The 23,873-nt window shown below is 45.9% G+C and overlaps 14 non-coding genes and 4 pseudogenes across 14 annotated transcripts; all 18 read right to left on the bottom strand.

Moving 5' to 3' along the window:
• Positions 1-357: 357 nt before the first annotated feature.
• Positions 358-476, bottom strand: LOC130397155 (5S ribosomal RNA). Its single transcript, XR_008899757.1, has one exon. It is a non-coding gene; the product is annotated as a 5S ribosomal RNA (ribosomal RNA).
• Positions 477-1,004: 528 nt separating this feature from the next.
• On the bottom strand, positions 1,005-1,123 carry LOC130397154 (5S ribosomal RNA). Its single transcript, XR_008899756.1, has one exon. It is a non-coding gene; the product is annotated as a 5S ribosomal RNA (ribosomal RNA).
• Positions 1,124-1,652: 529 nt separating this feature from the next.
• LOC130397153 (5S ribosomal RNA) lies at positions 1,653-1,771 on the bottom strand. The gene has a single exon (XR_008899755.1). It is a non-coding gene; the product is annotated as a 5S ribosomal RNA (ribosomal RNA).
• Positions 1,772-2,300: 529 nt separating this feature from the next.
• LOC130397152 (5S ribosomal RNA) lies at positions 2,301-2,419 on the bottom strand. The gene has a single exon (XR_008899754.1). It is a non-coding gene; the product is annotated as a 5S ribosomal RNA (ribosomal RNA).
• A 518-nt stretch (positions 2,420-2,937) lies between these two features.
• Positions 2,938-3,056, bottom strand: LOC130397151 (5S ribosomal RNA). The gene has a single exon (XR_008899753.1). It is a non-coding gene; the product is annotated as a 5S ribosomal RNA (ribosomal RNA).
• A 528-nt stretch (positions 3,057-3,584) lies between these two features.
• Positions 3,585-3,703, bottom strand: LOC130397150 (5S ribosomal RNA). The gene has a single exon (XR_008899752.1). It is a non-coding gene; the product is annotated as a 5S ribosomal RNA (ribosomal RNA).
• A 530-nt stretch (positions 3,704-4,233) lies between these two features.
• LOC130397149 (5S ribosomal RNA) lies at positions 4,234-4,352 on the bottom strand. Its single transcript, XR_008899751.1, has one exon. It is a non-coding gene; the product is annotated as a 5S ribosomal RNA (ribosomal RNA).
• Positions 4,353-4,881: 529 nt separating this feature from the next.
• Positions 4,882-5,000, bottom strand: LOC130397147 (5S ribosomal RNA). Its single transcript, XR_008899749.1, has one exon. It is a non-coding gene; the product is annotated as a 5S ribosomal RNA (ribosomal RNA).
• Positions 5,001-5,529: 529 nt separating this feature from the next.
• LOC130397145 (5S ribosomal RNA) lies at positions 5,530-5,648 on the bottom strand. Its single transcript, XR_008899748.1, has one exon. It is a non-coding gene; the product is annotated as a 5S ribosomal RNA (ribosomal RNA).
• A 6,526-nt stretch (positions 5,649-12,174) lies between these two features.
• On the bottom strand, positions 12,175-12,293 carry LOC130400257 (5S ribosomal RNA). Its single transcript, XR_008902733.1, has one exon. It is a non-coding gene; the product is annotated as a 5S ribosomal RNA (ribosomal RNA).
• Positions 12,294-19,168: 6,875 nt separating this feature from the next.
• Positions 19,169-19,287, bottom strand: LOC130400993 (5S ribosomal RNA). Its single transcript, XR_008903457.1, has one exon. It is a non-coding gene; the product is annotated as a 5S ribosomal RNA (ribosomal RNA).
• Positions 19,288-19,816: 529 nt separating this feature from the next.
• On the bottom strand, positions 19,817-19,935 carry LOC130400552 (5S ribosomal RNA). Its single transcript, XR_008903033.1, has one exon. It is a non-coding gene; the product is annotated as a 5S ribosomal RNA (ribosomal RNA).
• A 652-nt stretch (positions 19,936-20,587) lies between these two features.
• On the bottom strand, positions 20,588-20,705 carry LOC130396277 (5S ribosomal RNA; annotated as a pseudogene).
• A 523-nt stretch (positions 20,706-21,228) lies between these two features.
• LOC130394773 (5S ribosomal RNA) lies at positions 21,229-21,348 on the bottom strand. Its single transcript, XR_008897898.1, has one exon. It is a non-coding gene; the product is annotated as a 5S ribosomal RNA (ribosomal RNA).
• Positions 21,349-21,874: 526 nt separating this feature from the next.
• Positions 21,875-21,992, bottom strand: LOC130396134 (5S ribosomal RNA; annotated as a pseudogene).
• A 516-nt stretch (positions 21,993-22,508) lies between these two features.
• Positions 22,509-22,629, bottom strand: LOC130396107 (5S ribosomal RNA; annotated as a pseudogene).
• A 546-nt stretch (positions 22,630-23,175) lies between these two features.
• On the bottom strand, positions 23,176-23,294 carry LOC130395089 (5S ribosomal RNA). The gene has a single exon (XR_008898186.1). It is a non-coding gene; the product is annotated as a 5S ribosomal RNA (ribosomal RNA).
• A 529-nt stretch (positions 23,295-23,823) lies between these two features.
• LOC130396276 (5S ribosomal RNA) overlaps positions 23,824-23,873 on the bottom strand; it is a 233-nt pseudogene continuing 183 nt past the window's right edge.

Below are 23,873 nucleotides of genomic sequence, written 5' to 3'. Positions count from 1 at the left end.
CATTAATTATCTGAAATACACTGCGTGTGCGTGTGATGTTAAATGTTTGAACCAAGGTTAACGGTTAAAGTGTCAGAGAATGGGTGGTGATTTTTTGACGTCCTCCCATGATCTGAAGTGAGCGTGCGTGTTTGTGTTGGTGAAAGTTTAAGAAATGTACAACTGTCGTTTCAGCTCTCTGGTGCTCCCTGCTGGCAGTATCACTATACTGTCCTCATGTTTCACAAAAATAGTTTTGAGAGACGTTGTCAGTTTTTGTATGTTGCTTAAATCCTCCAAAGCGGTTGGCAGTAAACATCAGGTCACGGTACGCCACGGTAGGCCACGGAGTCAATGAGCTCGAGTTGAAAAAGAAAAAGCTTACAGCACCTGGTATTCCCAGGCGGTCTCCCATCCAAGTACTAACCAGGCCCGACCCTGCTTAGCTTCCGAGATCAGACGAGATCGGGCGTGTTCAGGGTGGTATGGCCGTAAGCAATTAGTGCAGGCGCAAAACCAGGTTTTATACAGTAGCACATAAGGAGTGAGAAAGCTGCTGAGGCTCGACGTTACACTTTACAAAAACAATCATTAGTTAGATATAAACGGCAGTAATTGATTCAGTAGGACTCCTTATCCATGTAAACGATCATTGTGACATCTGAATTCATTAATTATCTGAAATACACTGCGTGTGCGTGTGATGTTAAATGTTTGAACCAAGGTTAACGGTTAAAGTGTCAGAGAATGGGTGGTGATTTTTTGACGTCCTCCCATGATCTGAAGTGAGCGTGCGTGTTTGTGTTGGTGAAAGTTTAAGAAATGTACAACTGTCGGTTCAGCTCTCTGGTGCTCCCTGCTGGCAGTATCACTATACTGTCCTCATGTTTCACAAAAATAGTTTTGAGAGACGTTGTCAGTTTTTGTATGTTGCTTAAATCCTCCAAAGCGGTTGGCAGTAAACATCAGGTCACGGTACGCCACGGTAGGCCACGGAGTCAATGAGCTCGAGTTGAAAAAGAAAAAGCTTACAGCACCTGGTATTCCCAGGCGGTCTCCCATCCAAGTACTAACCAGGCCCGACCCTGCTTAGCTTCCGAGATCAGACGAGATCGGGCGTGTTCAGGGTGGTATGGCCGTAAGCAATTAGTGCAGGCGCAAAACCAGGTTTTATACAGTAGCACATAAGGAGTGAGAAAGCTGCTGAGGCTCGACGTTACACTTTTACAAAAACAATCATTAGTTAGATATAAACGGCAGTAATTGATTCAGTAGGACTCCTTATCCATGTAAACGATCATTGTGACATCTGAATTCATTAATTATCTGAAATACACTGCGTGTGCGTGTGATGTTAAATGTTTGAACCAAGGTTAACGGTTAAAGTGTCAGAGAATGGGTGGTGATTTTTTGACGTCCTCCCATGATCTGAAGTGAGCGTGCGTGTTTGTGTTGGTGAAAGTTTAAGAAATGTACAACTGTCGGTTCAGCTCTCTGGTGCTCCCTGCTGGCAGTATCACTATACTGTCCTCATGTTTCACAAAAATAGTTTTGAGAGACGTTGTCAGTTTTTGTATGTTGCTTAAATCCTCCAAAGCGGTTGGCAGTAAACATCAGGTCACGGTACGCCACGGTAGGCCACGGAGTCAATGAGCTCGAGTTGAAAAAGAAAAAGCTTACAGCACCTGGTATTCCCAGGCGGTCTCCCATCCAAGTACTAACCAGGCCCGACCCTGCTTAGCTTCCGAGATCAGACGAGATCGGGCGTGTTCAGGGTGGTATGGCCGTAAGCAATTAGTGCAGGCGCAAAACCAGGTTTTATACAGTAGCACATAAGGAGTGAGAAAGCTGCTGAGGCTCGACGTTACACTTTTACAAAAACAATCATTAGTTAGATATAAACGGCAGTAATTGATTCAGTAGGACTCCTTATCCATGTAAACGATCATTGTGACATCTGAATTCATTAATTATCTGAAATACACTGCGTGTGCGTGTGATGTTAAATGTTTGAACCAAGGTTAACGGTTAAAGTGTCAGAGAATGGGTGGTGATTTTTTGACGTCCTCCCATGATCTGAAGTGAGCGTGCGTGTTTGTGTTGGTGAAAGTTTAAGAAATGTACAACTGTCGGTTCAGCTCTCTGGTGCTCCCTGCTGGCAGTATCACTATACTGTCCTCATGTTTCACAAAAATAGTTTTGAGAGACGTTGTCAGTTTTTGTATGTTGCTTAAATCCTCCAAAGCGGTTGGCAGTAAACATCAGGTCACGGTACGCCACGGTAGGCCACGGAGGCAATGAGCTCGAGTTGAAAAAGAAAAAGCTTACAGCACCTGGTATTCCCAGGCGGTCTCCCATCCAAGTACTAACCAGGCCCGACCCTGCTTAGCTTCCGAGATCAGACGAGATCGGGCGTGTTCAGGGTGGTATGGCCGTAAGCAATTAGTGCAGGCGCAAAACCAGGTTTTATACAGTAGCACATAAGGAGTGAGAAAGCTGCTGAGGCTCGACGTTACACTTTTACAAAAACAATCATTAGTTAGATATAAACGGCAGTAATTGATTCAGTAGGACTCCTTATCCATGTAAACGATCATTGTGACATCTGAATTCATTAATTATCTGAAATACACTGCGTGTGCGTGTGATGTTAAATGTTTGAACCAAGGTTAACGGTTAAAGTGTCAGAGAATGGGTGGTGATTTTTTGACGTCCTCCCATGATCTGAAGTGAGCGTGCGTGTTTGTGTTGGTGAAAGTTTAAGAAATGTACAACTGTCGTTCAGCTCTCTGGTGCTCCCTGCTGGCAGTATCACTATACTGTCCTCATGTTTCACAAAAATAGTTTTGAGAGACGTTGTCAGTTTTTGTATGTTGCTTAAATCCTCCAAAGCGGTTGGCAGTAAACATCAGGTCACGGTACGCCACGGAGTCAATGAGCTCGAGTTGAAAAAGAAAAAGCTTACAGCACCTGGTATTCCCAGGCGGTCTCCCATCCAAGTACTAACCAGGCCCGACCCTGCTTAGCTTCCGAGATCAGACGAGATCGGGCGTGTTCAGGGTGGTATGGCCGTAAGCAATTAGTGCAGGCGCAAAACCAGGTTTTATACAGTAGCACATAAGGAGTGAGAAAGCTGCTGAGGCTCGACGTTACACTTTACAAAAACAATCATTAGTTAGATATAAACGGCAGTAATTGATTCAGTAGGACTCCTTATCCATGTAAACGATCATTGTGACATCTGAATTCATTAATTATCTGAAATACACTGCGTGTGCGTGTGATGTTAAATGTTTGAACCAAGGTTAACGGTTAAAGTGTCAGAGAATGGGTGGTGATTTTTTGACGTCCTCCCATGATCTGAAGTGAGCGTGCGTGTTTGTGTTGGTGAAAGTTTAAGAAATGTACAACTGTCGGTTCAGCTCTCTGGTGCTCCCTGCTGGCAGTATCACTATACTGTCCTCATGTTTCACAAAAATAGTTTTGAGAGACGTTGTCAGTTTTTGTATGTTGCTTAAATCCTCCAAAGCGGTTGGCAGTAAACATCAGGTCACGGTACGCCACGTTAGGCCACGGAGTCAATGAGCTCGAGTTGAAAAAGAAAAAGCTTACAGCACCTGGTATTCCCAGGCGGTCTCCCATCCAAGTACTAACCAGGCCCGACCCTGCTTAGCTTCCGAGATCAGACGAGATCGGGCGTGTTCAGGGTGGTATGGCCGTAAGCAATTAGTGCAGGCGCAAAACCAGGTTTTATACAGTAGCACATAAGGAGTGAGAAAGCTGCTGAGGCTTCGACGTTACACTTTTACAAAAACAATCATTAGTTAGATATAAACGGCAGTAATTGATTCAGTAGGACTCCTTATCCATGTAAACGATCATTGTGACATCTGAATTCATTAATTATCTGAAATACACTGCGTGTGCGTGTGATGTTAAATGTTTGAACCAAGGTTAACGGTTAAAGTGTCAGAGAATGGGTGGTGATTTTTTGACGTCCTCCCATGATCTGAAGTGAGCGTGCGTGTTTGTGTTGGTGAAAGTTTAAGAAATGTACAACTGTCGGTTCAGCTCTCTGGTGCTCCCTGCTGGCAGTATCACTATACTGTCCTCATGTTTCACAAAAATAGTTTTGAGAGACGTTGTCAGTTTTTGTATGTTGCTTAAATCCTCCAAAGCGGTTGGCAGTAAACATCAGGTCACGGTACGCCACGGTAGGCCACGGAGTCAATGAGCTCGAGTTGAAAAAGAAAAAGCTTACAGCACCTGGTATTCCCAGGCGGTCTCCCATCCAAGTACTAACCAGGCCCGACCCTGCTTAGCTTCCGAGATCAGACGAGATCGGGCGTGTTCAGGGTGGTATGGCCGTAAGCAATTAGTGCAGGCGCAAAACCAGGTTTTATACAGTAGCACATAAGGAGTGAGAAAGCTGCTGAGGCTCGACGTTACACTTTTACAAAAACAATCATTAGTTAGATATAAACGGCAGTAATTGATTCAGTAGGACTCCTTATCCATGTAAACGATCATTGTGACATCTGAATTCATTAATTATCTGAAATACACTGCGTGTGCGTGTGATGTTAAATGTTTGAACCAAGGTTAACGGTTAAAGTGTCAGAGAATGGGTGGTGATTTTTTGACGTCCTCCCATGATCTGAAGTGAGCGTGCGTGTTTGTGTTGGTGAAAGTTTAAGAAATGTACAACTGTCGGTTCAGCTCTCTGGTGCTCCCTGCTGGCAGTATCACTATACTGTCCTCATGTTTCACAAAAATAGTTTTGAGAGACGTTGTCAGTTTTTGTATGTTGCTTAAATCCTCCAAAGCGGTTGGCAGTAAACATCAGGTCACGGTACGCCACGGTAGGCCACGGAGTCAATGAGCTCGAGTTGAAAAAGAAAAAGCTTACAGCACCTGGTATTCCCAGGCGGTCTCCCATCCAAGTACTAACCAGGCCCGACCCTGCTTAGCTTCCGAGATCAGACGAGATCGGGCGTGTTCAGGGTGGTATGGCCGTAAGCAATTAGTGCAGGCGCAAAACCAGGTTTTATACAGTAGCACATAAGGAGTGAGAAAGCTGCTGAGGCTCGACGTTACACTTTTACAAAAACAATCATTAGTTAGATATAAACGGCAGTAATTGATTCAGTAGGACTCCTTATCCATGTAAACGATCATTGTGACATCTGAATTCATTAATTATCTGAAATACACTGCGTGTGCGTGTGATGTTAAATGTTTGAACCAAGGTTAACGGTTAAAGTGTCAGAGAATGGGTGGTGATTTTTTGACGTCCTCCCATGATCTGAAGTGAGCGTGCGTGTTTGTGTTGGTGAAAGTTTAAGAAATGTACAACTGTCGTTTCAGCTCTCTGGTGCTCCCTGCTGGCAGTATCACTATACTGTCCTCATGTTTCACAAAAATAGTTTTGAGAGACGTTGTCAGTTTTTGTATGTTGCTTAAATCCTCCAAAGCGGTTGGCAGTAAACATCAGGTCACGGTACGCCACGGTAGGCCACGGAGGCAATGAGCTCGAGTTGAAAAAGAAAAAGCTTACAGCACCTGGTATTCCCAGGCGGTCTCCCATCCAAGTACTAACCAGGCCCGACCCTGCTTAGCTTCCGAGATCAGACGAGATCGGGCGTGTTCAGGGTGGTATGGCCGTAAGCAATTAGTGCAGGCGCAAAACCAGGTTTTATACAGTAGCACATAAGGAGTGAGAAAGCTGCTGAGGCTCGACGTTACACTTTTACAAAAACAATCATTAGTTAGATATAAACGGCAGTAATTGATTCAGTAGGACTCCTTATCCATGTAAACGATCATTGTGACATCTGAATTCATTAATTATCTGAAATACACTGCGTGTGCGTGTGATGTTAAATGTTTGAACCAAGGTTAACGGTTAAAGTGTCAGAGAATGGGTGGTGATTTTTTGACGTCCTCCCATGATCTGAAGTGAGCGTGCGTGTTTGTGTTGGTGAAAGTTTAAGAAATGTACAACTGTCGGTTCAGCTCTCTGGTGCTCCCTGCTGGCAGTATCACTATACTGTCCTCATGTTTCACAAAAATAGTTTTGAGAGACGTTGTCAGTTTTTGTATGTTGCTTAAATCCTCCAAAGCGGTTGGCAGTAAACATCAGGTCACGGTACGCCACGGTAGGCCACGGAGTCAATGAGCTCGAGTTGAAAAAGAAAAAGCTTACAGCACCTGGTATTCCCAGGCGGTCTCCCATCCAAGTACTAACCAGGCCCGACCCTGCTTAGCTTCCGAGATCAGACGAGATCGGGCGTGTTTTTTTTTTTTTTTTTTTTTTTTTTTATTAAAATTCCGTATTTACAGTAATTTACAATCTTTTACGGTCATAACCAAACACAGTATGACACACAGAAGACATACAGACAGTTGATAATCACAAATGTACGCAACAATCATATAGAGAGGTTAACCCTAATCATACACACAAACATTTGCGTCGGAGTGGTCTGCCAGGTCTTAACAAGCAGGAAAAACAATGCCCACACTACACACTAAATCCTAACGTCCCTGATTCCGTTACCATGACTAAAGTGCTGTTCCTAACAAAATACTTGTGAAAATCCTCCCCTTCCCATCATTCAGAACCTCCTTCACATTCCCAACCACATCCTCCTTTACAAGTATTGCCACACCACACGATCTTGCCGTCCCACAATTGACGAATAACAGTCCCCTCCATTTCTCCTTGATTTCTGGCATTTTAGCCTGTGTCCAGTTTGTTTCCTGCAGCACTAAAATATCGGATTTAAAATTGATTAACACCTCATCAAACTTCGCCATATTGTTAAGACCGTTGATATTAATTGATGTGAGTGTGACCATTGAAATCAAAAGACACAGAGTGGGTATTACTGTTAAAATCATTTTTTTTTTTACGTACCCCTTTCTTTTTCAAGTTCCTCTGTTCCTCATCGGAATCAACCCCTCTCCTGCGTCTGACCCTGGGCGCCCTCTCCCTACAAACACCCAACGCCTCATTCCCAGACTTATTCTCCCTCTCCCTTCCATCAGCCAGTGTGGGGGGGGAAATTATAGGCGCCATACCACGCCAATGAGACGCGTCGGCTGTAGCCTCAATAGTCACAGCACAAGACCCCCAGGCTGCATCTTCCTCTACTGTAGGCCACCCGGGCGCCTGTAAAGAGAGGAGCCCCGCTTGAGAGCTCCTGCCCCCCCCCAACCCTGTGCCCCCATCTCCCCCTGATGCCGGGGCCATTGACACAACCAAATCCACTTCTAGGCTAGCCCCCGTGCCATGTCCCCGCCTCGTTCCCCAACTGTCCAGACCCCCGCGGCACCTTGGCTACGCCCTCCGCTGGTGTAGGGTGCCCAGATGCCGGTAGAGAGGAAAGCTCTCCTTGAGAGCTTTGCCCCCCGGGCAACCCCATGCCCCCCACACCCGGGTCCTTCAGCACAACCTGTAGCTGACTGTCCAAGACTGTCTCCCCGTCAGACAGCTCCCCGTGCTCCATCTCCTCTTCCGCACTCTCTTCCCCTCCACTTTCCTCACTCTCCAACGATACAGCCCTTGAGTCTGGGTCAACTGAGAGGGCACCCCCTCCCACCTGCTCCTCCTTACACACACAATTTCCCTTTCTATTACCACACTCTCTGCATTTAATCACAGCCACACACTCCCTTGCATAGTGTCCCTGCTTCCCGCACTTCCGACAGAGGAAGTCAGGACAGTCCCTCACTATATGTCCAGGCTGGATGCACAATCTACACACCTTTAATTGTCTGTCATGGATGACTCGGAAATATTCAGCACCCTTTTCAGTGTCAAAACGTGTGGACCAAGGCAAGGACCGTACTTCCTTGTTAAACTTCACCTTAACAAACCGTGTACCCTCACATATGGTCATCCCAGGCCACTTCCTCCTTGCAATCGGCGAAACTGCCTCCACACCCCAGTCCGCAAGCTTCTTCAGAATCTCCTCATCCGTAATGTACACTGGTAGACTCATAAAGGACACCACCATCTCATCTGCAGTCAAGTCTTTTGCGACGACGCTGGTCCCCCTTATCCTAAAACCATCCAACAATCGCCTCTTCCCGTTGGGGTGATTCATCGTTACTTCATATTGGTTCAATGAGAGGTAGCGACATCCCAAGACCAATCCACATACACTCTGCATCGCCCTTAGCATCTCCATCATCGGGATTTTCTCCTCTCCCACAAGCTCCACAGCCACAGACAACTCCCTGCATGTAGCTCGGGCCACCATCCGCAACCTTGTCCTCCTTCTCTCTTGTTGCTCTCTCCGCAGTCACCGGTCTCCCGCCTAGTACGTCCTCCGATGTCCTCTTCGCCACACAACCACCATCCGTCACCGCAGCAGGAGCCGTGTTCCGTTCCATGCCGTCTTCCATTCGAGTTTTCGAAACCGCGTGAGACATCGAAAAAAAACCGAACTAAAGTATACTAATACTCCCCCAAACAGCAAGCTGTCGGGGGAATAAACGACTAGACGCAAAACTAACCAAAAAAATATCTATAAATACTTGATTTACCACCAAAAGAATCCTCGCTCCAACACCGTCCTCCTCTCACCACTCAAGCACACCAAACACTTCCTCAATGGGCGTATCACTTCCTCAATGGGCGTGTTCAGGGTGGTATGGCCGTAAGCAATTAGTGCAGGCGCAAAACCAGGTTTTATACAGTAGCACATAAGGAGTGAGAAAGCTGCTGAGGCTCGACGTTACACTCTTACAAAAACAATCATTAGTTAGATATAAACGGCAGTAATTGATTCAGTAGGACTCCTTATCCATGTAAACGATCATTGTGACATCTGAATTCATTAATTATCTGAAATACACTGCGTGTGCGTGTGATGTTAAATGTTTGAACCAAGGTTAACGGTTAAAGTGTCAGAGAATGGGTGGTGATTTTTTGACGTCCTCCCATGATCTGAAGTGAGCGTGCGTGTTTGTGTTGGTGAAAGTTTAAGAAATGTACAACTGTCGTTTCAGCTCTCTGGTGCTCCCTGCTGGCAGTATCACTATACTGTCCTCATGTTTCACAAAAATAGTTTTGAGAGACGTTGTCAGTTTTTGTATGTTGCTTAAATCCTCCAAAGCGGTTGGCAGTAAACATCAGGTCACGGTACGCCACGGAGTCAATGAGCTCGAGTTGAAAAAGAAAAAGCTTACAGCACCTGGTATTCCCAGGCGGTCTCCCATCCAAGTACTAACCAGGCCCGACCCTGCTTAGCTTCCGAGATCAGACGAGATCGGGCGTGTTTTTTTTTTTTTTATTATCAAAAAATATAGTTTTACAATTAAAATTCCGTATTTACAGTAATTTACAATCTTTTACGGTCATAACCAAACACAGTATGACACACAGAAGACATACAGACAGTTGATAATCACAAATGTACCCAACAATCATATAGAGAGGTTAACCCTAATCATACACAACAAACATTTGCGTCGGAGTGGTCTGCCAGGGCTTAACAAGCAGGAAAAACAATGCCCACACTACACACTAAATCCTAACGTCCCTGATTCCGTTACCATGACTAAAGTGCTGTTCCTAACAAAATACTTGTGAAAATCCTCCCCTTCCCATCATTCAGAACCTCCTTCACATTCCCAACCACATCCTCCTTTACAAGTATTGCCACACCACACGATCTTGCCGTCCCACAATTGACGAATAACAGTCCCCTCCATTTCTCCTTGATTTCTGGCATTTTAGCCTGTGTCCAGTTTGTTTCCTGCAGCACTAAAATATCGGATTTAAAATTGATTAACACCTCATCAAACTTCGCCATATTGTTAAGACCGTTGATATTAATTGATGTGAGTGTGACCATTGAAATCAAAAGACACAGAGTGGGTATTACTGTTAAAATCATTTTTTTTTTTTTACGTACCCCTTTCTTTTTCAAGTTCCTCTGTTCCTCATCGGAATCAACCCCTCTCCTGCGTCTGACCCTGGGCGCCCTCTCCCTACAAACACCCAACGCCTCATTCCCAGACTTATTCTCCCTCTCCCTTCCATCAGCCAGTGTGGGGGGGGAAATTATAGGCGCCATACCACGCCAATGAGACGCGTCGGCTGTAGCCTCAATAGTCACAGCACAAGACCCCCAGGCTGCATCTTCCTCTACTGTAGGCCACCCGGGCGCCTGTAAAGAGAGGAGCCCCGCTTGAGAGCTCCTGCCCCCCCCCAACCCTGTGCCCCCATCTCCCCCTGATGCCGGGGCCATTGACACAACCAAATCCACTTCTAGGCTAGCCCCCGTGCCATGTCCCGCCTCGTTCCCCAACTGTCCAGACCCCCGCGGCACCTTGGCTACGCCCTCCGCTGGTGTAGGGTGCCCAGATGCCGGTAGAGAGGAAAGCTCTCCTTGAGAGCTTTGCCCCCCGGGCAACCCCATGCCCCCCACACCCGGGTCCTTCAGCACAACCTGTAGCTGACTGTCCAAGACTGTCTCCCCGTCAGACAGCTCCCCGTGCTCCATCTCCTCTTCCGCACTCTCTTCCCCTCCACTTTCCTCACTCTCCAACGATACAGCCCTTGAGTCTGGGTCAACTGAGAGGGCACCCCCTCCCACCTGCTCCTCCTTACACACACAATTTCCCTTTCTATTACCACACTCTCTGCATTTAATCACAGCCACACACTCCCTTGCATAGTGTCCCTGCTTCCCGCACTTCCGACAGAGGAAGTCAGGACAGTCCCTCACTATATGTCCAGGCTGGATGCACAATCTACACACCTTTAATTGTCTGTCATGGATGACTCGGAAATATTCAGCACCCTTTTCAGTGTCAAAACGTGTGGACCAAGGCAAGGACCGTACTTCCTTGTTAAACTTCACCTTAACAAACCGTGTACCCTCACATATGGTCATCCCAGGCCACTTCCTCCTTGCAATCGGCGAAACTGCCTCCACACCCCAGTCCGCAAGCTTCTTCAGAATCTCCTCATCCGTAATGTACACTGGTAGACTCATAAAGGACACCACCATCTCATCTGCAGTCAAGTCTTTTGCGACGACGCTGGTCCCCCTTATCCTAAAACCATCCAACAATCGCCTCTTCCCGTTGGGGTGATTCATCGTTACTTCATATTGGTTCAATGAGAGGTAGCGACATCCCAAGACCAATCCACATACACTCTGCATCGCCCTTAGCATCTCCATCATCGGGATTTTCTCCTCTCCCACAAGCTCCACAGCCACAGACAACTCCCTGCTGTAGCTCGGGCCACCATCCGCAACCTTGTCCTCCTTCTCTCTTGTTGCTCTCTCCGCAGTCACCGGTCTCCCGCCTAGTACGTCCTCCGATGTCCTCTTCGCCACACAACCACCATCCGTCACCGCAGCAGGAGCCGTGTTCCGTTCCATGCCGTCTTCCATTCGAGTTTTCGAAACCGCGTGAGACATCGAAAAAAAACCGAACTAAAGTATACTAATACTCCCCCAAACAGCAAGCTGTCGGGGGAATAAACGACTAGACGCAAAACTAACCAAAAAAAATCTATAAATACTTGATTTACCACCAAAAGAATCCTCGCTCCAACACCGTCCTCCTCTCACCACTCAAGCACACCAAACACTTCCTCAATGGGCGTATCACTTCCTCAATGGGCGTGTTCAGGGTGGTATGGCCGTAAGCAATTAGTGCAGGCGCAAAACCAGGTTTTATACAGTAGCACATAATGAGTGAGAAAGCTGCTGAGGCTCGACGTTACACTTTTACAAAAACAATCATTAGTTAGATATAAACGGCAGTAATTGATTCAGTAGGACTCCTTATCCATGTAAACGATCATTGTGACATCTGAATTCATTAATTATCTGAAATACACTGCGTGTGCGTGTGATGTTAAATGTTTGAACCAAGGTTAACGGTTAAAGTGTCAGAGAATGGGTGGTGATTTTTTGACGTCCTCCCATGATCTGAAGTGAGCGTGCGTGTTTGTGTTGGTGAAAGTTTAAGAAATGTACAACTGTCGTTTCAGCTCTCTGGTGCTCCCTGCTGGCAGTATCACTATACTGTCCTCATGTTTCACAAAAATAGTTTTGAGAGACGTTGTCAGTTTTTGTATGTTGCTTAAATCCTCCAAAGCGGTTGGCAGTAAACATCAGGTCACGGTACGCCACGGAGGCAATGAGCTCGAGTTGAAAAAGAAAAATCTTACAGCACCTGGTATTCCCAGGCGGTCTCCCATCCAAGTACTAACCAGGCCCGACCCTGCTTAGCTTCCGAGATCAGACGAGATCGGGCGTGTTCAGGGTGGTATGGCCGTAAGCAACTAGTGCAGGCGCAAAACCAGGTTTTATACAGTAGCACATAAGGAGTGAGAAAGCTGCTGAGGCTCGACGTTACACTTTTACAAAAACAATCATTAGTTAGATATAAACGGCAGTAATTGATTCAGTAGGACTCCTTATCCATGTAAACGATCATTGTGACATCTGAATTCATTAATTATCTGAAATACACTGCGTGTGCGTGTGATGTTAAATGTTTGAACCAAGGTTAACGGTTAAAGTGTCAGAGAATGGGTGGTGATTTTTTGACGTCCTCCCATGATCTGAAGTGAGCGTGCGTGTTTGTGTTGGTGAAAGTTTAAGAAATGTACAACTGTCGGTTCAGCTCTCTGGTGCTCCCTGCTGGCAGTATCACTATACTGTCCTCATGTTTCACAAAAATAGTTTTGAGAGACGTTGTCAGTTTTTGTATGTTGCTTAAATCCTCCAAAGCGGTTGGCAGTAAACATCAGGTCACGGTACGCCACGGTAGGCCACGGAGGCAATGAGCTCGAGTTGAAAAAGAAAAAGCTTACAGCACCTGGTATTCCCAGGCGGTCTCCCATCCAAGTACTAACCAGGCCCGACCCTGCTTAGCTTCCGAGATCAGACGAGATCGGGCGTGTTTTTTTTAAATCTTTTTTATTATCAAAAATATTTTCAATTTTATACAATTACGCATTCATTTATACATATATCAAATAAAAGTAAATGAAAAACTGTCCCACAAATTAAACCACAAACCGCACAAACAATTAACTAAACACACTTTCTCTTTTAAATTAAAAATAAGAACCACACAGCAAAAAACAGTATCTTTTCCCAAATACACTTACCCTCGAAATTAAACCGCCCCTCAGTCCCAAAAGCACAAAACCGAACAGCCCAAACCCAGAATTTTTAACCTCGAACATTTACCCACAAAATTAAACCACCCCTCATTCGAAAAAACCACACAAAACCAAAATCCACACAAAACTCCCTCGCTCTCCCACCTCCAAAATTATGCCACCCCCTTTAAACCACCCAAATCAACCCCAAACGGTGCCCTGCTCAGTCATCCATACAATTCCATTCTCATTCACACCACATACTCCCGCACTCTCTACAAACATACTCACAAACAAAGCCTCGTCCACAACATACAGCATTCGTAAGTGTCTTTCCATTCATTCACAAACAGCCTCCATGCATCCAACTTTCTCCTTTCATACAGCGCAAAATTGCGCCTGTTAAAAATCGCCCTCCTTGCAAATCCAAAGATCATATTGATCATTTTCCAATTTCTATATTTCCTACTCACTCCAAGAGTACAGACAATTCCACCCCCGTTCCACCCAGCAGTCTCCCACACTGCACCCTCCCAGCAGCCCCTTGATTTTTCCCCAGAATTCCACTAGCTCGCAACAATACACAAAAATGTGATTCACGTCTTCATCCCCACTTTCACACACCATACACGTCCTCCCATTCACTCCCTGTGCATTTGGTGCAGGATGATGCATGTGAAAATCCTCCTGTGCCTTATCTTGAAATCAAGATCAAATATTGCATGTGGTGTGTGCGGTATGTTAATGTACTTCCACAAAATGTTGGGTGTAATGTCCGGATATGTGTCTGCCCATTTACTCTCACATGTGGGTTTTTGCACTCTATGTGTCAATGCATGCTTGTACCAAATCTTTGTCTTGACATCAGTAATGGCGTGTGACTCCCCCCCAGGCACAGGAAGATTCCCACCGCATCATCCTGCCCAACCCTCCCCTTATTTCTAAACCCGTCCCCCCATTCACTCATCACACACTCTTCCACTCTCTCCAACACTTTCACAAACACTCCCCTCCTATATGTTATCCCCTTCTCTCTCATTATCCTAATCACTCTTTCTTTATCCCATCTCCCTCCCCTGTCGACTAGATCTCCCACCCGCTTCAGCCCCGCCCTCTCAAGAGCCACGCTCTTGATGACCCCTCCGCCCCCCTGTTTAAAATATGGGCTGGAGAGGAAAGGTAGCCTCATCACAGACGCTCTTGACTCGCATACGAGTGTAGTCTTATCAAACAGCAGGAACCACGCGTTGAGCACCTCCTGGAAGAACCGCGGCAGATGTGCATATGCCGCTGCGTTCTGCGTCTGCAAACAAATTGTCATCACTTAAGAGACCAAATGTGCTCAGCCACTGGCTGAAGTGGCCCTTCCAGGCCGCCTCCCGACTTGCATCCCTAAAATTTGCCTATCAATTTAGTTCGTAACGCAGTTCTTTTTGCGAGTACGTCCATCAATCCTAGCCCACCCTGATCATTGACCTTATCAGCGTTCTATGCGCTATACTGGCTGCTTTGCTCCTCCAAATAAAGTCTCTAACGACTTTGGCAATCTTCTGCTCAGCCCAAGTCGGAAGCGCACAAGTGCTCAAGGCATGATTCACCTGCGACAACACTAGAGCATTGGTGGACGGCCACCCTTCCCCTCAACAGGCAGACCCCTAGCCCTCCACATACTCAGGGTCTTTTGCATACGCCCAATAACATCCTTCCACGTCAAATCATCGCATTCATTCTCATCACTACCACATACACTCATCCGCATACTGCATTAAACTAATTTTTCCCTTACCTATTCCACACACTCTTTTGTCATTCAAAATTAAAGCCGCCAACGGCTCCGCCACCATGCTATAGAGCAGTGCTGACATTGGGCAGCCCTGCCTCACTGACCTCTTGACATCGAAAGAGTCAGTCAGAGCACCGTTACACTTAATTTTACTCTTAGCCCCCCCCATAGAGCAATCCCACCCACCCCCTTAATTTAGTCCCAATCCAAGTTTCTCCAGTACCCTCCCCAAAAAATCCTGATCCACCCTATCAAAACGCTTTGTTTAAATCAATCCCCAGCCACAATCCTCCCTCCCTTCCATATCTCTAACTACCTGTTTTATTGTTAATATCGAATCCCCAATGTCCCTCCCCGGATGCTATACGCTTGAGTTGGACCTATTACTGAGCCTATTACCTCCCTCATTCTATTCGCAAGTATCTTAGCAATAATTTTATAGTCAGTGTTGAGTAGACTGATTGGCCTATAGTTATCAAGGATTTTTGTTATCACCCTTATTTTATAAAAAATCGTAATTATGCCTAATCCCATACTCTCCGGGAGCCAGCCTGTTTTCTCCACATACTTGCAGAGTTTTCAACCACCGGAGCCAGAATTCCCTTAAAGCCGACGTAAAACTCGGCTGTCAGACCATCACTCCCCGGGCTCTTATTCTTGTTTAGTCCATCAATAGCACTATAAATCTCTTGCACAGAAATTCACAATCGCACCAAGCACTATCCTCCCTACTTAAAGTCCTCTCCAGTGCCTCTAGGGCCTCTCCCACACTATCCTCATCACATGGCATCTTTTTTAAATAAACACTCATAATAATCCCTAACTACTTTTAATATCTCTTCCTTATCAGTTATTATTTGACCACCATTATCTAATACCTCCTTATCTCCGTTTTATTTTGTTTTTGTTTTTTCCAAACCCAGGAAAAAGGCTGTGCTCCTTTCCCCTTCGTACATATATTGTATCCTGCTTCTAATAGCAGCCCCTCTACACTTCGCTACCTCTAACGGCACTCATTTTTCTTTTAAATCCACATATTGTTCCGTACATATATTACCCTCCTCATCTAACAGTTTAATTTCCTCATTTAGTTGTTTTCTCAAATGAACCTCCTCTGCATTTTCCCTTTCCTTTTTTTTCTATACCATACCTGACACATTTGTTTTTAATTCTTATTTTCACCACTCTCCCACCACACACTCATATTCGCATCATCATTCCATTCATCCATCGTTCTCTTCAAAAAAAAACCCATGCTCTTCATAAACACAGCATCTCCCAAAAAGCTGGCATTAAAGCACCAAGGCCTCTGGTTGACACTCCCTCCCCTCCCTCCCACCTCTAACCTAATCCCCGCGTGGTCACTCCAGGTATTATTGATGTATTCCACACTCTTAATTAATTTAACATTACCACTTTGTACCAACACAAAGTCAATCCTACTCTGTTTCAGAGTATTAGCAACAAGTTGCCTCCTTGAAAAAACCTTTTTCCACGGGTGTAGGACTCTCCATATGTCTACCAATTGATAGTTCTCCATCAAGTCCCTAAGGGTTGCCTAGTGCTTGTCCCCTTTAAACGTATTGTTACTCGACAAATCAGACTCCGAGTCAAAATAACATTAAATCCCCCACAATCATACAGTTAGGGTTGCACCACACATTTAAACCAGCCAAAAAACCTCCTCTCCTTCTCCCCATTGGGTGCATGTAAATTAATTATTCTAAGTTCCCTCCCCTCATAAACACAATCACACTAACAACCTCCCCTCTTAATCTCTATGAACTAAAATTAATCCCCGTTATTTTAGCACTATTAAAACATATTGCCACCCCCTTGCCCTGGGAGCCCTTCAGAAAAAATAAATCTGGCCTTTCCACTGCTTTCTACTCCTATTCAGTAGGTTGTCATCCCACCTAGGTTTCCTGTAAACAACAAATATCAGCTCTTATGTCCAATAGTCATTTCTTTTATATCCAGTTCTCATACAGTTTCGCATTCAGGGAAAAATAACCAAAGCCATAAATAATAAAAAATAAAATAAGGAAAAACCAACGAAAAAGAGCCAGCTAGCACAATAACCTTCATCAAAAAATTAACAATTCTTATTCTTCTTCCCACTCCCCTCCGTCTTTGGCTTTGCGGACATCCTTTTTTTCGCCTCCCTTAGCTCCTCCATGTCCATATCACTCCCCGAGCTCCCCTCCCTCACAGTATTATCCACAAAATCCCCACTCTCACCCACCTCATCATTGCCCCAAAGTCATTTTAAGTACAGTTTTCCCCGTCCCATCCCAAACATTCTTACCCCTTCCCGTCTTTCACCTCTGCCTCTCACGCTCCTGTCCCTGCCGCCGCGGCAGGGCCTCGCTCCGCTCTCCCCTCAGGTCCGCAGGCTGGCCCGAGGTGAGCTCCTCCTCCAGCACGTGGGAATTCCTCCCCCCAGATGCACCGTCCCGGTCCATGGCTCGCGCCCATGCCCTCCTGCTCGTCCTCACCACCACCGTCATCCGGCGCCCACCGTTCGTCACAATACCAGCTCGCCGCCGTCCTCCTCCGCCTCCTTCTCCACCGGGCATATACAGTCTCTCTCTCTCCTCCGGCATGTCAGACCACTTTGCCACCCTCAGTGGCACACTCCCGAGCGTAGTGGCCCTGGTCATCCGCAAATTATGACAGGTAAAATCCGGGCACTCACGCAGGATGTGGCCCGGCTGCATACAGCTCCTACAAACCTTCATCTGGGCGGTCCGTTGATTACTCTAACGTATTCAACACCCGTGCGGTATTGAATTTAGTGGAATATGGCAAGGATTTGCACGAGCACATTAAATTGACCCGTACAATCCTATGTACCATACGGCCATATGGTGCCAGCGGCCACATCCTCCTCTTGATGGACGACAGCGCCCGGACTCCCCACCCACTTAGTTTATCCAGGATTTCCGCTCAGAAAGTATGCTGGCAGGGATAAGAAAGGAAACCACCAGCTCGTCAGTACATAGTTCTCTGGCAATACTCCTAGTGTTGTGTATTTAAACCATCGAGCAGACGGTCTTTCCCCTCTCTCCGCACCACCGTCACCTCCAGCTTCCCGAGGGCCAGCACCCTACAGGACCCTGCTTTCTCCGCACACGGACCGCATAGCCTTCATTTATTCTCCCATGGGTATAACGTCCCCGCACGTGCTCCACGCAAACCGTGAGCTCCTCTCATACATGCGCTCATACATTCTTAATCCCGTCCACTGTTTCTCCACCAGCACCTGCTCTTGCCGCCTCCAGCCGCCTTGCCGTTCCCATCTCCCCCGCTCTCTCCTCTCTCCTTTCTCCTCCCGACTCCTCCGCAACACTCCTTCCTCCTCGCAACCCGCCAGCTTTTCCGTCCTCCTCCACCTCAAGTCCTGCTCCATTCACCGTCCCTCCAGGCTCGCTGCCCGCGGCCACTCATTCGGCCCGGTGGCTTCGCCGAAGCTAGGCCCCGGATCATTCTCCAGCCTCCACCGTTGCAAAACAAAACAAAAACGACTGAGAAAAGTATATATATAATAACTCAGGGCGATCCCCCCAACAGTCTATGACTGCGGGGGGACGAAAAAAAAACACAAAATACAGGTTGTTAGACCAGATAGCAAACACTCCAAAATTCCTCTCCACCAGAACAAACAATTTACCATGCGGCTGTCCAAAAAAAAACCTACGTACTCCGCACTGTAGGGGGCGTCAGGGGTGGTATGGCCGTAAGCAATTAGTGCAGCGCAAAACCAGGTTTTATACAGTAGCACATAAGGAGTGAGAAAGCTGCTGAGGCTCGACGTTACACTCTTACAAAAACAATCATTAGTTAGATATAAACGGCAGTAATTGATTCAGTAGGACTCCTTATCCATGTAAACGATCATTGTGACATCTGAATTCATTAATTATCTGAAATACACTGCGTGTGCGTGTGAGGTGTTAAATGTTTGAACCAAGGTTAACGGTGTAAAGTGTCAGAGAATGGGTGGTGATTTTTGACGTCCTCCCATGATCTGAATGTGAGCGTGCGTGTTTGTGTGGTGAAAGTTTAAGAAATGTACAAACTGTCGTTCAGCTCTCTGGTGCTCCCTGCTGGCAGTATCACTATACTGTCCTCATGTTTCACAAAAAGAGTTTGAGAGACGTGTCAGTTTTTGTATGTTGCTTAAATCCTCCAAAGCGGTTGGCAGTAAACATCAGGTCACGGTACGCCACGGAGTCATGAGCTCGAGTTGAAAAAGAAAAAGCTTACAGCACCTGGTATTCCCAGGCAGTCTCCCATCCAAGTACTAACCAGGCCCGACCCTGCTTAGCTTCCGAGTTCAGACGAGATCGGTCGTGTTCAGGGTGGTATGGCCGTAAGCAATTAGTGCAGGCGCAAAACCAGGTTTTATACAGTAGCACATAAGGAGTGAGAAAGCTGCTGAGGCTCGACGTTACACTTTTACAAAAACAATCATTAGTTAGATATAAACGGCAGTAATTGATTCAGTAGGACTCCTTATCCATGTAAACGATCATTGTGACATCTGAATTCATTAATTATCTGAAATACACTGCGTGTGCGTGTGATGTTAAATGTTTGAACCAAGGTTAATGGTTAAGTGTCAGAGAATGGGTGGTGATTTTTTGACGTCCTCCCATGATCTGAAGTGAGCGTGCGTGTTTGTGTTGGTGAAAGTTTAAGAAATGTACAACTGTCGGTTCAGCTCTCTGGTGCTCCCTGCTGGCAGTATCACTATACTGTCCTCATGTTTCACAAAAACTAGTTTTGAGAGACGTTGTCAGTTTTTGTATGTTGCTTAAATCCTCCAAAGCGGTTGGCAGTAAACATCAGGTCACGGTACGCCACGGTAGGCCACGGAGGCAATGAGCTCGAGTTGAAAAAGAAAAAGCTTACAGCACCTGGTATTCCCAGGCGGTCTCCCATCCAAGTACTAACCAGGCCCGACCCTGCTTAGCTTACGAGATCAGACGAGATCGGGCGTATTCAGGGTGGTATGGCCGTAAGCAATTAGTATCAGGCGCAAAACCAGGTTTTATACAGTAGCACATAAGGAGTGAGAAAGCTGCTGAGGCTCGACGTTACACTTTTACAAAAACAATCATTAGTTAGATATAAACGGCAGTAATTGATTCAGTAGGACTCCTTATCCATGTAAACGATCATAGTGACATCTGAATTCATTAATTATCTGAAATACACTGCGTGTGCGTGTGATGTTAAATGTTTGAACAAGGTTAACGGTTAAAGTGGCAGAGAATGGGTGGTGATTTTTTGACGTCCTCCCCATGATCTGAAGTGAGCGTGCGTGTTTTGTGTGGTGAAAGTTTAAGAAATGTACAACTGTCGGTTCAGCTCTCTGGTGCTCCCTGCTGCAGTATCACTATACTGTCCTCATGTTTCACAAAAACATAGTTTGAGAGACGTTGTCAGTTTTTGTATGTTGCTTAAATCCTCCAAAGCCGTAGGCAGTAAACATCAGGTCACGGTACGCCACGGAGTCAATGAGCTCGAGTTGGAAAAGAAAAAGCTTACTGCACCTGGTATTCCCAGGCGGTCTCCCATCCAAGTACTAACCAGCCCGACCCTGCTTAGCTTCCGAGATCAGACGAGATCGGTGCCGTGTTTTTTTTTTTTTTTCTTTTGGTGACACCCGTCACTACTTACAGCAACCTGGGCTTCTGAGGAGGTCTCCCATCCAAGTACTAACCAGGCCCGACCCTGCTTAGCTTCCGAGATTCAGAGAGATCGGGCGTGTTCGGGTGGTAGGCCGTAAGCAATTAGTGCAGGCGCAAAACCAGGTTTTATACAGTAGCACATAAGGAGTGAGAAAGCTGCTTGAGGCTCGACGTTACACTCTTACAAAACAATCATTAGTTAGATATAAACGGCAGTAATTGATTCAGTAGGACTCCTTATCCATGTAACGATCATTGTGACATTCTGAATTCATTAATTATCTGAAATACACTGCGTGTGCGTGTGATGTTAAATGTTTGAACAAGGTTAACGTTAAAGTGTCAGAGAATGGGTGGTGATTTTTTGACGTCCTCCCATGATGCTGAATGTGCGCTGTGCGTGTTTGTGTTGGTGAAAGTTTAAGAAATGTACAACTCGTCGGTTCAGCTCTCTTGGTGCTCCCTGCTGGCAGTATCACTATACCTGTCCTCATGTTTCACAAAAATAGTTTTGAGAGACGTTGTCAGTTTTTGTATGTTGCTTAAATCCTCCAAAGCGGTTGGCAGTAAACAACAGGTCACGGTACGCCACGGAGTCAATGAGCTCGAGTTGAAAAAGAAAAAGCTTACAGCACCTGGTATTCCCAGGCGGTCTCCCATCCAAGTACTAACCAGGCCCGACCCTGCTTAGCCTTCCGAGATCAGACGAGATCAGGCGTTATCAGGGTGGTATGGCCGTAAGCAACTAGTGCAGGCGCAAAACCAGGTTTTATACAGTAGCACATAAGGAGTGAGAAAGCTGCTGAGGCTCGACGTTACACTCTTACAAAAACAATCATTAGTTAGATATAAACGGCAGTAATTGATTCAGTAAGACTCCTTATCCATGTAAACGATCATTGTGACATCTGAATTCATTAATTATCTGAAATACACTGCGTGTGCGTGTGATGTTAAATGTTTGAACCAAGGTTAACGGTTAAAGTGTCAGAGATTGGGTGGGGATTTTTTGACGTCCTCCCATGATCTGAAGTGAGCGTGCGTGTTTGTGTTAGTGAAAGTTTAAGAAATGTACAACTGTCGGTTCAGCTCTCTGGTGCTCCCTGCTGGCAGTAGCACTATACTGTCCTCATGTTTCACAAAAATAGTTTTGAGAGACGTGGTCAGTTTTGTATGTGCTTAAATCCTCCAAAGCGGTTGGCAGTAAACATCAGGTCACGGTACGCCACGGTAGGCCACGGAGGCAATGAGCTCGAGTTGAAAAGACAAAGCTTACAGCACCTGGTATTCCCAGGCGGTCTCCCATCCAAGTACAACCAGGGCCCGACCCTGCTTAGCTTCGAGATCAAACGAGATCGGGCGAGTTCAGGGTGGTATGGCCGTAAAGCAATTAGTGCAGGAGCAAAACCAGGTTTATACAGTAGCACATAAGGAGTGAGAAAGCTGCTGAGGCTCGACGTTACACTTTTACAAAAAATCATTAGTTAGATATAACCGGCAGTAATTGATTCAGTAGGACTCCTTATCCATGTAAACGATCATTGTGACATCTGATTCATTAATTATCTGAAATACACACTGCGTGTGCGTGTGATGTTAAATGTTTGAACCAAGGTTAACGGTTAAAGTGTCAGAGAATGGGTGGTGATTTTTTGACGTCCTCCCATGATCTGAAGTGAGCGTGGCGGGTTTGTTGGTTAAAGTTTAAGAAATGTACAACTGTCGGTTCAGCTCTCTGGTGCTTCCTGCTGGCAGTATCACTATACTGTCCTCATGTTTCACAAAAACAGTTTTGAAGAGACTTGTCAGTTTTTGTATGTTGCTTAAATCCTCCAAAGCGGTTGGCAGTAAACATCAGGTCACGGTACGCCACGGAGTCAATGAGCTCGAGTTGAAAAGAAAAAGCTTACAGCACCTGGTATTCCCAGGCGGCTCCCACTCAAGTACTAACCAGGCCCGACCCTGCTTAGGCTTCCGAGATCAGACGGAGATCGGGCGTTGTTCAGGGTGGTATGGCCGTAAGCAATTAGTGCAGGCGCAAAACCAGGTTTTATACAGTAGCACATAAGGAGTGAGAAAGCTGCTGAGGCTCGACGTTACACTCTTACAAAAACAATCATTAGTTAGATATAAACGGCAGTAAGCAGTAATTGATTCAGTAGGACTCCTTATACATGTAAACCATCATTGTGACATCTGAATTCATTAAATTATCTGAAATACAGCTTGCGTCGGTCTGCGAGTGATGGTTTAACTGTGTTGAACCAAGGTGATCGGTTAAAGTGTCGAGAATGGGTGGTGATTTGTTGACGTCCTTCCCATGATCTGAAGTGAGCTGTGCGTGTTTGTGTTGGTGAAAAGTTTAAAGAAATGTACAACTGTCGGTTCAGCTCTCTGGTGCTCCCTGCTGGCAGTATCCACTATACTGTCCTCATAGTTTCACAAAAATAGTTTTTGAGAGGACCGGTTGTCAGATTTTGTATGTTGCTTAAATCCTCCAAAGCGGTTTGGCAGTAAACAGCAGGTCACGGTACGCCACGGAGTCAATGAGCTCGAGTTGAAAAAGAAAAATCTCACAGCACCTGGTATTCCCAGGCGCTCTCCCATCCAAGTACTAACCAGGCCCGACCCTGCTTAGCTTCCGAGATCAGACGAGATCGGGCGTGTTCAGGGTGGTATGGCCGTAAGCAATTAGTGCAGGCGCAAAACCAGGTTTTATACAGTAGCACATAAGGAGTGAGAAAGCTGCTGAGGCTCGACGTTACACTTTTACAAAAACAATCATTAGTTAGATATAAACGGCAGTAATTGATTCAGTAGGACTCCTTATCCATGTAAACGATCATTGTGACATCTGAATTCATTAATTATCTGAAATACACTGCGTGTGCGTGTGATGTTAAATGTTTGAACCAAGGTTAACGGTTAAAGTGTCAGAGAATGGGTGGTGATTTTTTGACGTCCTCCCATGATCTGAAGTGAGCGTGCGTGTTTGTGTTGGTGAAAGTTTAAGAAATGTACAACTGTCGGTTCAGCTCTCTGGTGCTCCCTGCTGGCAGTATCACTATACTGTCCTCATGTTTCACAAAAATAGTTTTGAGAGACGTTGTCAGTTTTTGTATGTTGCTTAAATCCTCCAAAGCGGTTGGCAGTAAACATCAGGTCACGGTACGCCACGGTAGGCCACGGAGGCAATGAGCTCGAGTTGAAAAAGAAAAAGCTTACAGCACCTTGTATTCGCAGGCGTTCCCACCAGTAGTAACCAGGC

Source organism: Gadus chalcogrammus, chromosome 12 (assembly GCF_026213295.1).
Source record: "Gadus chalcogrammus isolate NIFS_2021 chromosome 12, NIFS_Gcha_1.0, whole genome shotgun sequence".
Classification (NCBI taxonomy): Eukaryota; Metazoa; Chordata; class Actinopteri; order Gadiformes; family Gadidae; genus Gadus; species Gadus chalcogrammus.
Note: the sequence above shows the minus strand (reverse complement) of the source record. Positions and strands in the feature narration are given on the sequence as shown.